At 44.9% G+C, this 15,569-nt stretch overlaps 1 protein-coding gene across 3 annotated transcripts in view; it reads right to left on the bottom strand.

The window, feature by feature from the left end:
• Window positions 1-15,569, bottom strand: part of PLEKHM3 (pleckstrin homology domain containing M3) — a 109,292-nt gene that overhangs the window by 69,471 nt on the left and 24,252 nt on the right. The window lies entirely within an intron of this gene.

Raw genomic sequence — 15,569 nt, 5'->3', positions numbered from 1 at the left:
TTTTGATGAACAGAACTAAAGGACAATGTGGATGGGCATCCTTTGTTTATAGAAGTATAATGAGGCCCTATCCTGGGCTAAGTAATTACTCATTTCATACTGAGTTAGTCTGCAATTCTATAGCTACCTGAAAGTAAATTCTATTGAATACAGTGGAGTAAAAATGAGCAGGATCAGACTGTCAGGCAAGCTTGTTCTTGTTGTTGTTTAGCTGTTTAGTTGTGTCCGACTCTTCATGACCCCATGGACCAGAGCATGCCAGGCCCTCCTATCTTCCACTGCCTCCCGGAGTTGGGTCAAACTCATGCTGGTAGTTTCGATGACACTGTCCAACCATCTTGTTCTCTGTCATCCCCTTCTCCTCTTGCCTTCACACTTTCCCAGCATCGGGGTCTTTTCCAGGGAGTCTTCTCTTCTCATGAGATGGTTAAAGTATTGGAGCCTCAGCTTCAGGATCTGTCCTTCCATTGAGCACTCAGGGTTGACAGGCAAGCTTACTAGGGAATACAGTAAATCTATCTGAAGTCAATGGAATTCTTTCTGAATAAAATTTTAGGACCAGACTGCACATCATAATGGCAGCTTCATCACTAACATTATTGAGCTGCAGTGTTAATCCTTTACACTTTAACCTAAAAGTTAATCCTTTTCACTTTTTACAATAGCATTTCTGCAATGTACAGTACATACTTTATATATGTCTGAGGATGCAATCAGATGCCAATAAAGAAGTGTGTCTGATCTAACTGGAAAGAACAGATTTACTGGGAGCAACGTCTCTTAAAGCAACCATTCCATTCCTACTGGAATTGCTCTAGCCAGGCCAATAATACGTTCAGAATAAAGTTTTAGGACCAGACTGCACGTCATAATGACAGCTTCATCACTAACATTATTGAGCTGCAGTATTCATGCAACTACACAGGCTTTACAGAAAGATTTGACTTCATTCCCTTAAATGATCATATATTTTTTTTAAATGAAAAAAATTATTTTTGACCCAGTTATTAAGCAGCAGCTGTAGTCACCTTCTAACTATTCCTCCTGAGTTTCCAAGCTCTTCCTCTTTGTTAGGCCCTCCAAATTTCTCTGCTGGCCTCAAGTGCGGGCAGGACATTCATCCATCACTGGTGTCAAGGTGAAACTGGACTACCTGGATTGGGCAAGAGGTATCTTATTCTTGTTTCAGCCATCAAAATATTTTGGGAGGACCCTTGTTTTACAGGATACTGTGCCCCTTTCCCTCCAAAAAAAGTTAAGGAAGTAAAGTGGCTGCCAACTTGATCTCCTATTGAAGGCTGGATGTCAATGGCGATAGTGCATCTTATTTGTAGCTCTGAACAACAATGTTGCACCTTTTTCAGTCAATACATTTTCTCCTTCCCATACCCCCCCATTTACCTCACCTTGAGCGATCAGCTGTATTTTTCATTTCTCATTATGCAATGTATTATATACAAAGCATTTTAGCTGTCTATATTTAATGTATTCCCGAAGGCTTTCACGACCGGGATCTAATGGTTGTTGTGGGTTTTTCGGGTTCTTTGGCCTTGTTCTGAAGGTTGTTCTTCCTGATGTTTCGCCAGTCTCTGTGGCCGGCATCTTCAGAGGACTGGAGTAGGAACTCTGTCTCCAGTCCTCTGAAGATGCCGGCCACAGAGACTGGCGAAGCGTTAGGAAGAACAACCTTCAGAACACGGCCAAAGAGCCCTAAAAACCCACAACAACCATTGTCTATATTTACATGCCTAGTAATTATCACCATCATCACGATCTTCATCTTAGAGCTGCAGGGCTAGAAGGCACTCTGATTTCTTGGTCTTTAGTCATTCAATTCAGTATTTCTTCATTAGCTGCCCTCAAAAATTCTTAGCATACTGTTAGCATGCTGTTATCTTTTTATAACAGCCTATGTTTAGGCCTTCAATGTCACATCATACAAGAGAACCAAGTACAGTGGTGCCTCGCTAGACGATGATAATCTGTTCCATAGAAATCGCTGTCTGTGAAAACATCATCTAGCGAAAAGCGTTTCCCCATTGGAATGCACTGAAACCCATTTAATGCGTTTGAATGGGGGGAAATAGTCATTGTCCAGAGAAAATCGCCCATAGGGAAGCCATTTTGTGAAGCGCCGATCAGCTGTTTAAATCGCTGTCTTGAGATGCATCGGTCCCGAAAACACCCGTTTTGCGAAGATTGCTCATAGGGAAGCCATTTTGCGAAGCCGCCGATCAGCTGTAAAAATCGTCGTCTTGCAAAAAAAACGGTCTGCGAAGCACAGAGCAAATCATCCTCCAGCGAAATCCCCCATAGGAAAAACCATTTGCGAATCGCTATAGTGATTGCAAAAAGTTAATGTCTAGCGAAAAAACCGTTTTGCAGGGTAATTGTCTTGTGAGGTACCACTGCAGATAGCACCACAAAATGCACATTATCAAAGCCAAACTTACATTTTGTCATATATTACATTCTTCATCTCACAGGAGCTGTTCTAGTTAGAGGCTGCTCTGCCTACAAAAATACATTTTTCTTTGGTTTCTCTAATTTTGTTCCTAGTCTGTATTTTCCAGCAAAATCTCCTCAAACTCAGTTCCTTACTTCAACATTAAAACTCTCCATTACTAATTTCAGGTGTTGCTTTTTTTCTATTTGTTATTGCACTTTTCACTCGGACAACCACTATCCAATCCGAGTATGGAACAAAGTTCATATACTAAAGTCTTTTGTTACTGTGATTGCAGCTGCACAAAAGTGCTATGCGTCATTGCTACCTTAATAAAACACAGCATGGCTACTATCTATTTGTATTTGGTTGGATTCTGGCCAGCAAACAACACTTACTCTAAGGAGCTAAAGGTTAATCCTTTTCACTTTTTACAATAGCATTCCTGCAATGTACATACTTTATACATGTCTGAGGATGCAATCAAGTGCCTATAAAGAAGTGTGTCTGATCTAACTGGAAAGAATATCTTCACTGGGAGCAGCATCCCTTAAAGCAACATTTTCGTTCCTACAGGAATTGCTCTAGCTGGGCCAAGAAAGCAGTAGCCCAGCCGCTGAATGAAAAAGGTCCGGCTAGGGCACCAAGTAGGGTGAGCTGGTTTGTGATCTCCTTGTACACCATCTGATTGACGGGAAATAGCTTGAATGGAACCATGCCACAAGTGGTCCAAAATGTAAGCTGTTTCTCTATCTGATCATACCCTAATTTTCGTGCCAGAGATTCTTCACACTCTCTCGCCATCTAAAGATTGGCTGGGACTGAGGGCAAGACGAGTGTACCTGGCAGATATAACACTGATTTCCCACTGATTTCCAGATCTCAGGGCTATGTGATGGCTATGATCATGCCCAGCATTTTCCATATTTAAGTCTGATTGGTATTTGCGTCTTTGGCTTCCAGTTAGTACTGCCACTGTTGCTGCCAAAGATGAGGTGGGATTTATTGCTGATTTAGTTCCTTAAGGCTGCACAGGAGTCCTGGTCAAACTCCTCCATCTTAAGTAGTTTCACTTTTCCAGAGGAAACCACTGCCTAACACTTGGTGCAGCTGAGGTTAAGTCCAGAGTTTATTCCATTGGCTGTCAACGCTATGACTGAATTCATCAGAAGAGCTCAGTTTAAGGAAGACAAGATTACAATCAGCTGATCATCCAAATAAGACTGAAGGTAATAACCATACGGAATAAGTCCTTGAAGCTTCTGAACTACCTGAATCTGGTCACTGATGCAAAGCAGACACTGGATTTTTAAAACTACCCAAGGCAAAATAAACCATGGGGGAAAGAGGGGAATGCAAACAGACCGATACTAGAATATTATGTATGTCTACTCAGAAGCAGGCCTCACTGACTTTCGCCCAGAGAAATATATACAGAACTGCAGCTTGAGGAAAACTTCTTCTGTTCTCAGGCCCACAATTTTTTTCCTGAAGGATTTTTGTTTCTTTTTAAATAATCCTTCTGACCCTGATACACCAACAAACAATTTTCCTTCCTGACTTTCCTCTCTTTCCTTGGCCACATCTCTAGGCCTTACAGAAGCTGCCCTAGCTTCTATACGTGGTTGGAAAATGCTAGCTGGCGCCCAAGATAAACTTGTCTAAAGCTACATTCTTCTTACCCACTTCTGAATGTCAGCTGTTTGTCTGGAAGCTTTTGCTGCAAAAGCTTTCTAAAAGGAGGATAAGAAGGGGGGGGAAGTAGAGTGCAATCAAACAAAACTAGCCCCCCTCCACCGCCAAATCCTGACAGAGGGAAAAGCAAAGAAAGAAACAGGGGAAGGGGGAAAAAACCCTCTGTCCCCATCAAATCCTTCCAACAAACTCCTCTATCAGAGGTTCATTGTCAATCAATTAGCCAAAGCAGTAGGGGTCTGGGGGTGGGGGGTAGGTGGAGAGACAATGGGTCACTCTGTTGTATTACTATTTAATCACTTTTACTAAATAAATAAAGCAGCCCTCAGGTGCTGTCATGTCAAGGGAATTTACAACAAAACAAAACAAAAAAAACCCAAATGGGAAAAAATACCCACCCTCTTTTCTTTTTCCTCCCCTTTACTTTTTTTCCTCCCCTGAAGAACAAGAGAGGGTTATTACTGTAGCCTTAAGTCTCATCTTTGTGCAGCTCCTCTTTGATTCCCACTCAGACCCTGCCACTTTCTGGCACTAATTTGTCAGGCTGAACAAAGGAGGGATTTGTACCTCCTGTAAGGTCTCAATTAGGAAAGGCTTCTCCTGCATTATGTGCCATTCAGACAGGACACAATGATGGTAATTACAGGAATTTGCACTAAATGGCTGAAGAATTCACAGCAAAACTTTTTTCCCCTCTCCCTCCACAAAGCTTACCCCTCTTTTGCAGCTGTAGGAGTGGGGTGAGGGTATGGGGAAAAGCAAAATGGGAGGGGGCACCTAATGCCTAGAAGATGCAATTACCAGCAGTAGTCCTGTGAGGTTAAACAGCCACCCTGAGAAGTTAAGACAGCAGACATCTTTCAACATGGTAGAAAACAAATGCAGACCTTCAGCAGCCGCTGCTGACATGCCCAGTTTTCTTAGCATGGGCTTCCTGTTCCTTAGCTTCAAAACAATCACCGTGTACTGAGGAGGAAGGCATCATTTTTAATGTATGTCACTCATCCCCTAAGGCACATTTGTTTGCATGAGGCTACAAGACAGCTTTGCATCAAGATGTGTAGAATGACATGCCTTAGCACAGTCTTCACTGACCTGGCCTTCACATTTCCATGAGAACCATTCACAGAGTTGTGTGCTTTAGTAAGGAAAGGATATCAAGAGTTTACAAAGCAGACACCAGCCTTTTATGGTAGTGTTTTGAGATCCCAGTTGGGAAACAGCTCCTGTAGAAATGCCTATGAGCATACTACACAGGAATTACCAATTTACCTCTGGGTAGAACATGCCCACGTAGGAGAAGAGAGGTTAGATATCTTACATCTATCCCCTCTTCTAGTTCTGCCGCCCAGTCAGATGGTATCAGGGGACCATATCAGCCACGGTGCTGTTGATGAACGCCAGGTCACTACAAAATAAGACTGCCCTCATCCATGATGTAATTCTGGCGTGCATTACCGAGACCTGGATGGGAGAGGAGGGTGGTGTTCCCCTCTCCCAGCTGTGTCTGCCTGGGTACTCGGTCCAGCACCAATGTCCCTCGGTGGGTCAGGGAGGGGAAGTTGCAATAGTCTATAAGTGTTCTATCTCTTTGACCAGGCTTCGTATCCCTTTGAGAGGAGGTCTTGAGGGCCTGTGTTGTGTGTTGGGCTTACGAGACAGACTGCGGATTCTGCCAGTGTATCACCCACCCTGCTGCGTACCAACAGTCTCCCTGCCTGAGCTGATGGAGGTAGTCTCGGACCTGGTGTTGAGGACTCCCAGGCTGTTGGTGCTGGGGGACCTCAACATCCATGCTGAGGCTGCCTTGACTGGGGTGGCTCAAGACTTCATGGCCGTCATGACAACCATGGGGCTGTCTCAATATGCCATTGGCCCGACACATGAGAAAACCTTGGACCTGGTTTTCTCAACAGGACTGGAAGATGGTGGTTTGGATGTGGAGGGGCTGGTTGTGACCCCATTGTCATGGTCAGACCACTTCCTGGTCAAGTTTAATCTATTAGCTTTTTCTCCCCTCTGCAAGGGTGGGGGATCTATTAAGATGATCCACCCTCGGAGACTAATGGATCCAGATGGATTCCTGAATGCTCTGGGGGATTATCCATCTAATATGGTTGCCGCTCCTGTCGAAGCTCAGGTCTCCCTATGGAATAGGGAGATGACCCGGGTGGTTGACACGATTGCGCCTAAGCGCCCTCTCCCTGCATGCAGAGCCCAGATAGCTCCTTGGTATACTTCTGAACTGCGGCAATGAAGTGAGAGGGGAGATGGCTGGAGCGCAGGTGGAGGAAGTCCCACTGGGAGTCCAATTAAATACGACTTAGAGACCATTATTGGGCCTATTTTGTGGCAATATGGCTGGTGAAACAGCAATATTTCTCCAGCTGTATTGCTTCCTCAGAATGTTGTCCAGCAGAGCTGTTTCGGGTGGTCAGGGATCTTCTTCAACCGAGAAATCCGGTGGAGGTCCCGGATTGCTCATCAGCTTGCTATGATGAGTTTGCTATTCATTTTGAGGGGGAAATCACTCAGATTCACACTGGGTTGGACTCCACTATTACTGCAGAATCAGAGGATGTGTCCAGTGTAGAGTGCTTAGGTCAAGTATTAATAGATGAGTTTCAATTACTGAGACCTGAAGATGTGGACAGGGTGCTTGGATCTGTCCGTTCTACCACCACTCCACTCGATCCTTGCCCATCTTGGCTAATTGGAAGATCAACTAGGGGGGTTCGCACCTGGGTCCAGGAGGCTGTGAACACCTCTTTGAGAGAGGGAGTGGTCCCTACCACCTTGAAAGAGGCGGTAATTCAGCCGCTCTTTAAAAAGCCTAACCTGGACCCAAGGCTGGTGGTGAACTACTGACCAGTGGCGAACCTCCCTTATTTGGGCAAAGTGTTGGAGTGGGTTGTGGCCGGGCAACTCCAGGTGCTGCTGGATGAAATGTATTTTCTGGATCCAATTCAATCGGGTTTCAGGCCGGGTTTTGGTACGGAGACTACCTTTGCTGGGAAAGAGACTGGGGGAGTGTGACCCTGTTGATACTCATGGACTTCTCAGTGGCTTTTGACACCATCGACCATAGTGTCCTTCTGGATAGGCTGGCTGGGTTGGGAGTTGGGGGCACCGCTTTACAATGGTTCCACTCCTTCCTGGCTGACCGTGTCCAGAAAGTGGTGCTGGGGGACAGTTGCTCTGTCCCATGGCGTTTATGTCACGGAGTTCCTCAGGGCTCGATACTGTCCCCCATGCTTTTTAACATCTACATGGAACCGCTGGAAGAGGTATTCAGGAGATTTGGGCTGAGGAGTCAGCAATATGTTGACGACACTCAGCTCTACCTCTCGTTTTCCACCAATCCAGGTGAGGCGGTTTCTGTGCTGAACTCGTGTCTGGACCTGATAATGGACTGGATGAGGGTTAATAAATTGAAACTCAATCCAGACAAGACGGAAGTGCTGTTAGTGGATACTTTGCCGGACAGGCTGGAGGGCCATTTCCCTGCCCTGAATGGGGTTACACTCCCTCTAAGGGACAGGGTCTGCAGCTTGGGGATGCTCCTGGACCCCAATCTAACTCTGGAAGCCCAGGTGTACTCGGTGGCCAGAGACGCCTTCCTTCAGCTGCAGAAATTATACCAGCTACGGCCCTATCTAGACGAAAAAAGTCTCATGACAGTTCACACATGCACTGGTAACATCTCATATAGATTAAGCAGCGCTCTATGTGGAGCTGCCTTTGAAGACGGTCCAGCAACTGCAACTGGTTCAGAATCGAGCTGCGTGGCTGGTGAGTGGAGGGGCCACTAGGGGACACATCAAGCTGATTCTGTTTAAATTACATTGACTACCAGTTGCTGCCCCAGCCCATTTCAAAGTGCTTGTTTTGATATATAAAGCCCTAAACGGCTTGGGCCCTGGATACCTGAAGGACCACCTTCTTCGATATGAACCTACCTGGCAGTTAAGATCTAGCCAGGGGACCCTTTTGAAAGAGCCATCCCTCAAGGAGGTAAGAGGGACGGCTTGTAGATAAAGGGCCTTTTCGGCAGCTGCCCCCAGACTATGGAATGCCCTCCCGACTGAAATTCATCTGGCGCCAGGTCTAAAGTTTCCTGTTTCAGAAGGCTTTTAATTGAAATAATATCGACTGTGGGTCCTGATGGCAATTTTTTGAGTATATATTTTAATTGTATTTTAATTGTTTTATCTTTTTTACTATATTTTAATTGTTGTAAGCCGCCCAGAGACCTTTGGGCAGTGTGGGCAGCATATAAGTTAAATAAATAAATAAATAAATAAATAAATAAATAAATAAATAAATAAATAAATAAATAAATAAACAAACAAACAAACAAACAAACAAACAAACAAACAAACAAACAAACAAACAAACTGTAATGGCAGTGTGGTGCAGCAAAGAGAAAAGTTGTTCTGAATACAAGAGGTTCAGGTTCAAAACCCTGTCCAGCAATAAAGTTTACTGGACTGCCCTGGGCTATCAACTGAATCTCAAACCTTATATACGACACAAGATGTAATCAGTACATGTCGCACTCTGGTTTGGAGTATGTCAAATACCTATGAGGCCAACAGGATAAGTGCCCATCTCTAATGGCAATAAGGTAGTTCAATGAGGAACTCAAATTAAAGTGCCTTCTAAAATGGCTGATTATCTTTTGATTATCACTCTTCTGTTGGAACTGTGGATAGAAAAAGAAACCCAGAATGCCAGGAAGAAGAAATCATTTCCTCCACCAAAGCCTTCCCATAAAGAAGGGAAAGAAATATATTGGATTTATATTTCCATAGATAAACACATATTTTTGCATCTCCTTGGTTTGCTAACATAAAGAAAAGTTTATAACCTTATAAATTCAGACAGTTGCAAGGCTTGTGTTGCATTCTGGAGAGTAGAAATGGGCACAAAAATATGTAGAAGTATGTTTTTCCCCATAGGTGGACAACGGTGGTTGTACACATTACTACCCTGTAATTCCCATCAACTCTAACCAGGACAACCTATGAGCAAGGACTACGGAGATTGCAGTCCAAAGATATCTAAACAGCTGCAGTTCCTCATCATTACTTTAGTAAATTAAAACAAAAAATGGCTATAAATTTCTGTGCTTGGAGGAAAACCTAACTCTTTTGCAACGTGGTCCAGAAACAGGACAGGACAGGAATGTCAGTGGAAAACCTAGAAACTAAGGCCTTCACATTCCTACATGTAGCATTTAAAACTTACTTTTGAATTAAAAGTAGTAAGAGTTTGTTGTTTTTGTGAGCTTTGAACATAATCTTACTGATTATGCCAAGTGCATCTTTCACACTGATGAAATGATCAAAACGAAAGGGAAGTTAAATAATTGGTTGGATTTTTCAAAAGAAATAAAAGTTAAAATCTGAAACAATTTACTGACACTGCCCCCTGCTGGAACTGTTAATGTTGTATGCTTGCACACCAGCAAGCAGGTGCATTACAAGTACACTGATTCCATTCTAAATTTCTTTCCACCAGTCTATCTCAAGTCCCCAGTTCATGCTTCTTCCAATGTTGCTTTAATCAAGTCAAGCAATTAAAGAAATGCATGAATAGCCCTTCCCGCTAGAATCCTCTGTGACAAACCCAGACCTACTGGGATCTGCCACACGTTAACTAAGCTGCCACCAACCATTCCCTATAAGAAGTCACACAGACCAGGGATGGATTTTCAACAAATAAAAGAATAAGGTTTATTTAAAACAACACACAGGGAAAATAAAATGATCAAGTGAATAAGATATAGTAACGTGGCTTAGTCTCATTCATACATGCATACAGTTTGGTTCACACAGAACACTTAACTTGAAGCACAGACCCTGAACCTATCAGTTCTGGCTAACCATACAGACACCTGAACCTATCAGGTTGGTACTGACTGACACACAGTAGTACCCTGTCTGACACACAGACTCCCACACCAGCTTCTTCTTCCCAGCTGCTGCTTCGTCTCCCTCTCCTTCACACACGCTTCACATATATATACAGTACAGCCCCTCCTCCTGATGTCCCGCCTTCCACTCCCCATAGGATGGAACTTTCCCTCCAAACCCATGACAGACAGGTAACATCAGTGCTGTATGTAACACCTCCCCTCTTTATAAGTTGTTTTGTAGGGGGAAATCTAAGGTGCTTTTTCCCAAAAAACAACCTGGATAAAACACACAACAACAGTTATACATACAATATCATACTTACTTATACTTACATTCTAAGTTAACCATATCAATTAGGCATTTAAACATTTTACCATATACATTACATCAAGTTACCTTTATTCATACAAACCAAGTTCAAAAAACAGGTACATTTAACTTTTTGTCATCAATATATATACATAGTCCATGTTTCTTTCGCCGTCTTCATTCTTCAGGTCTTCTTGACAAGGCGTCAGCAACACAGTTCACTGACCCTCTGACCACCTTCACTTCAAAGTCATAGTCTTGCAGATTTAAAGCCCACCTCATAAGTTTACTATTGTGGGTTTTCATTGTCTTTAACCATTGCAGTGGTGAATGGTCAGTGCACAGAGTAAAATGTCTTCCCCAGATGTAAGGCTTGGCCTTCCGGATCGCGTAGACTATGGCCAGACACTCCTTCTCCACAGTTGCCAAATGTCTCTCACCTTTCTGGAGTTTCCTACTCAGGTAGGACACTGGATGCTGGTCACCATTCTCATCCTCCTGGCAAAGAACTGCTCCTACCCCGCTGTTAGACGCATCGGTGTAGATGATGAACTCCCGGTCGAAGTCTGGAGCACGCAGCACTGGATACTGGACGAGCGCCTCCTTCAACCTCTGGAACGCCGCCTCACAGTCGCTGGTCCACGGGATGCGGTCATCAGCCTTCTTCCTCGTCAGATCGGTCAGCGGAGCCGCAATCTCGCTAAACCTCGGGATGAACTTTCTGTAGTAGCCCACCAACCCAAGAAATGATTTGACTTTTTTCTTGGTGTTGGGTCTGGGCCAATCACGAACTGCTTCTATCTTGGCCTCGAGGGGTTTTATCACTCCTCCCCCTACTATGTGACCCAAGTATTTTATTTCTGGGTTACCCAGCTGCAGTTTGCTCTCTTTGCAGGGCCTGGGCCAAAGCACTCCCTCCCCTGGGTTAAAGTGCCTCTCCCTGCCTTCCTGGTCATCCCAAGCTTTCTTTCTGACCTTTTGAGCTTGCAGGGTCTCTGCTGCTAGCTCTAGGTTTCTCTTCAGGTCATTCATCAAGGTGTCTATGTATGTCACAACGTCTTGTGGGTCATCCTGGGTGATCTGCTCCCAATTTTGTTTGATCAAATCAAGGGGCCCTTTCACCCTTCTCCCAAATAAAAGTTCAAATGGACTGAACCCGGTACTGGCTTGTGGCACCGATCAATAAGCAAACAAAAGGGATTGCAGCTTCTGGTCCCAATTGTTTGGATTCTCTGCCAAGTAAGCCCTAATCATGCGCATTAGAGTCCCATTGAACTTCTCAGTTAACCCATTACTTTCAGGGTGATAGGCAGTGGTTTCCTTGTGCTTAATTCCACAGATTTGCCATAAGCGTTTCATGAGCTTCGATGTAAATGATGCTCCCAAATCTGTGATTATTTCTGAGGCAAATCCCATCCTGGACATATACCCCACCAAGGCATCTGCCACTGTGTTAGTTTCAATGTTAGTCAAGGGTATGGCTTCAGGGTACCTCGTGGCATGGTCCACAATGGTGAGAATGAACCTGTTCCCCCTCTTTGTGGCCTTGGGCAAAGGTCCCACAATATCCACCCCTATGCATTTGAACGGAGTGTCAATCACAGGCAAAGGGCACAACTTTGCTTTGGTCCTGTCGCGGCTATTCCCCTGCCTTTGACACACATCACATTGTTTACAGAACTCCCTGATCTGCTTCCCTATGTCAGGCCAGTAAAAATTCTGTGTGATTCTCTGCTGTGTTTTGTTCACCCCTAAGTGCGCAGCAAACATGTCAGAGTGCCCCCTTTGTAAGATCATGGGGCGATACTTTTCAGGCACCACTAGCTGACTTCGGATCCCATCTCCCCCTTTTGAGATATTCCTCAGGGTCTCTCTATACAAAATCCCCTTTTTCTCTAGAAATCTCACTGGGGTTTCAGGTGTTAGCTGGGCGTCAGTCACCTGTTCAAAACACTTTTGGAGAGTGGCGTCTGCCTTTTGCTCTTGGCCAAATCGGCTGTCTGTGGTTAAGGTTTCCACCACAGCTTCTGAACTCCCCTCTGCTCCCGTCTCTGGCTCATCATTACCCCCCTGAACTGTCCCCGTGGTGGCTTGTGAACGTGTAATCACTAGCACCCGTTTCACATGTTCAGCCAGGTCATTTCCCACGAGCACGGCTGCTGGCAGAGTCGATGAAATCGCTAGCCGCCAAACTCCCCTCCAGCCTTGAAAGTTCACAGGTACCTCCACTACTGGCAGTGAGATCACCTGCCCCTCAATCCCTGCCACCTTCATGCTCTCATTTGGGATTATATATTCCCTAGGAATAATATCTGGATGGCACAGGGTCACCTGGGAACAAGTGTCCCTCAGCCCCCGATACTGATGGTCAAGTATTCCTACGTCCACCCCTGCTGTTTCAAACAACTGAGAATCTGTTCTCACGAGCAAGCAGCGCTTGACCTCCACAAGAGGACCATTTTCCTCAGCCTGATCAGCAGATGTAACTGTTCCAGATTGAGTAGCCATGGCAACAGGCTCCCTCAGTGACAAGGAGCTTTGCTCTTTCTGGACACAGAACACAGCTTTTGGCTTGGTTCCACTCGAATCCTGAGGCACAATTCCTTTTAGCTGCTTTAATTTCTCACACTCTGAGATTAGATGGCCCTTTCCCTGACAGAAATAACATTTTCTGCTATATTTTGAGTCTTTCTCATCTTGTTTTGGTTTTCCCTCCAAAATCTGAGGTCTTGGTTTCATGTCTGAGGGCTTCCCTTCACCATGGGCCCCTCCCCCTTGCTGGCTTTTCCCTGGTCCCTGAGAGTACTTGCTGTAGGTTTCTTTGGGTTTTCCTACAGATTTCTCCTCACCTAAGGGCTTTCTTATTTGGGAAATAAAATCTGCGATCTCGGCTGCTTCTGCCACAGATTTCGGTTTCCTTTCCCTCACCTGGAATTTCAGTTCCCCATGCAGGACTGAATAGAACTGTTCCAGCGCTATCAAGTCTTTGAGCTGCTGAAAGGTCTCTGTCCCCTCCTGAGATAGCCATTTCTCTAGCAGCCTCACCAATTGGGCCCCCACTTGGGTAAAAGTCTGCTCTGGTTTCTTGGTGATTGACCTGAATCTTTGCCTCAGCTGTTCCGCATTTATCCCATGTCTGGCAAACACCAGTTTTTTAAACTCTGCAGAATCTTTCATCAGTTCCTCTGGCATCTCTGCATAGACTTCTGCAAGGCTGCCACTGATTAAAGATCGCATGATGGTCATCTTCTCAGTTTCCCTTACTGAGAAGTCCACAAACGCTCTTTCCACTAGGGAAAAGAACACTTCAGGACAATCTCCCTTGTGGTACACAGGGAATTTCTTCAGGTCAGCTTTAGACAATTGGCCTCCCTCAGAATCCCTATTGTTATTATTGTTCTGATTCATCAGTTCCAATTTTCTTAACTCAAACGCCATTCTTTCTTTTTCCAGAGCAATTTTCTCTCTCTCCCTCTCCATTCTTTCTTCTCTTTCCATTTTCTCTATTTCAAATTGCCTTTGTTTCTCTCTTTCCCTTTCCTCCATTTTTTCTCTCTCTAATCTTTCCTCCATTTCAAATTGCCTCATCCTCAGTTCATGCTGTTGGGCTATGAGCATTTTCCTGAGTTCTGGGTTCTGTTCTCCCGTGCTGTCATCCTTCACTGAGCCAAATTCATCCTCAGAACCTTGGTCAACCTGGGGGTCTTTCACTTCACCCATTTCTGCCATTTGGCTTCGAGTCAAGGGCATAATCCCCCCCAGAACAGGCTGCTTTCAAAAGTCAAGCCTCAAAATAAAGCGACCACTTTTTTTTTTTTCTCTTTGGCCTCAGAACCAGCCTTCTTATAGATTGCTGCTGTTCTTCAGCACTGACTTGCAACAGTTGCGAGCCAGAGTCAACCCCCCTCTGCTAGGCCTCGCAGCAGGCAGGCTAAATCACTGCTACTTCACAGTTTTGCCTCAGCTTTTTTCCCGCCAAAACAGGCTGCCTCAGAGCTCCCTAATCTAGTCCCCAATCTGAGGTTACACGTTCTTCTACTAGCGCACCTCCCCGTGAGGTACACCTAGAAGATTACCTACGTGCTCTCAGATTGTCCCTGACTAGACCCCCCTTGCTCTGGGCACACTTGCCAAGGCTTTGCTGTACCACTGGACAACTGGACCAGTCGTATCCCACACGCTGGACACCAATCAATGTGACAAACCCAGACCTACTGGGATCTGCCACACGTTAACTAAGCTGCCACCAACCATTCCCTATAAGAAGTCACACAGACCAGGGATGGATTTTCAACAAATAAAAGAATAAGGTTTATTTAAAACAACACACAGGGAAAATAAAATGATCAAGTGAATAAGATATAGTAACGTGGCTTAGTCTCATTCATACATGCATACAGTTTGGTTCACACAGAACACTTAACTTGAAGCACAGACCCTGAACCTATCAGTTCTGGCTAACCATACAGACACCTGAACCTATCAGGTTGGTACTGACTGACACACAGTAGTACCCTGTCTGACACACAGACTCCCACACCAGCTTCTTCTTCCCAGCTGCTGCTTCGTCTCCCTCTCCTTCACACACGCTTCACATATATATACAGTACAGCCCCTCCTCCTGATGTCCCGCCTTCCACTCCCCATAGGATGGAACTTTCCCTCCAAACCCATGACAGACAGGTAACATCAGTGCTGTATGTAACATCCTCCACTTCTCATACGGGTGACTAGCAAGTTGGGAGCCCATCCAAACCATAATAAAAAGAGAACTGTTAGTTTGCCTGAGCAATCTTCACCCTGCACTATAGTTACAAAATCAACTAAAAGAGCAAACTTTTCTCTTTTTCATGGCTGACATCACATAGCTTTCTCCCAAAGTGGTGCCTCACTTAGCGATGTAAATCCATGCAGGAAAAAATGCTGCTAAGCGATTTCATCGCTAAATGGATTTAAAAAGCCCATAGAAACACATTAAAACAACATTAATGCATTCCTATGAGCTTCAGAACTAACCTTAAGCAAAAATCCTCCACGGGGCGGCCATTTTCGGTGCCTCTAAAGCGAGGCAACACAGCAGGCGGTCATTTTGTTTTTCCGGTGGCCATTTTGAAACCGCTGATCAGCTGGCCGAAAATGGGGGCTTTGCGATGATTGCTTCCCGGCAATCATCGCAAAGTGAATTTTCCCCATAGGGA

Source organism: Pogona vitticeps, chromosome 1 (genome assembly GCF_051106095.1).
Source record: "Pogona vitticeps strain Pit_001003342236 chromosome 1, PviZW2.1, whole genome shotgun sequence".
Classification (NCBI taxonomy): Eukaryota; Metazoa; Chordata; class Lepidosauria; order Squamata; family Agamidae; genus Pogona; species Pogona vitticeps.
The sequence above is the reverse complement of the archived record's forward strand: the minus strand, read 5'-3'. Positions and strand labels throughout refer to the sequence as shown.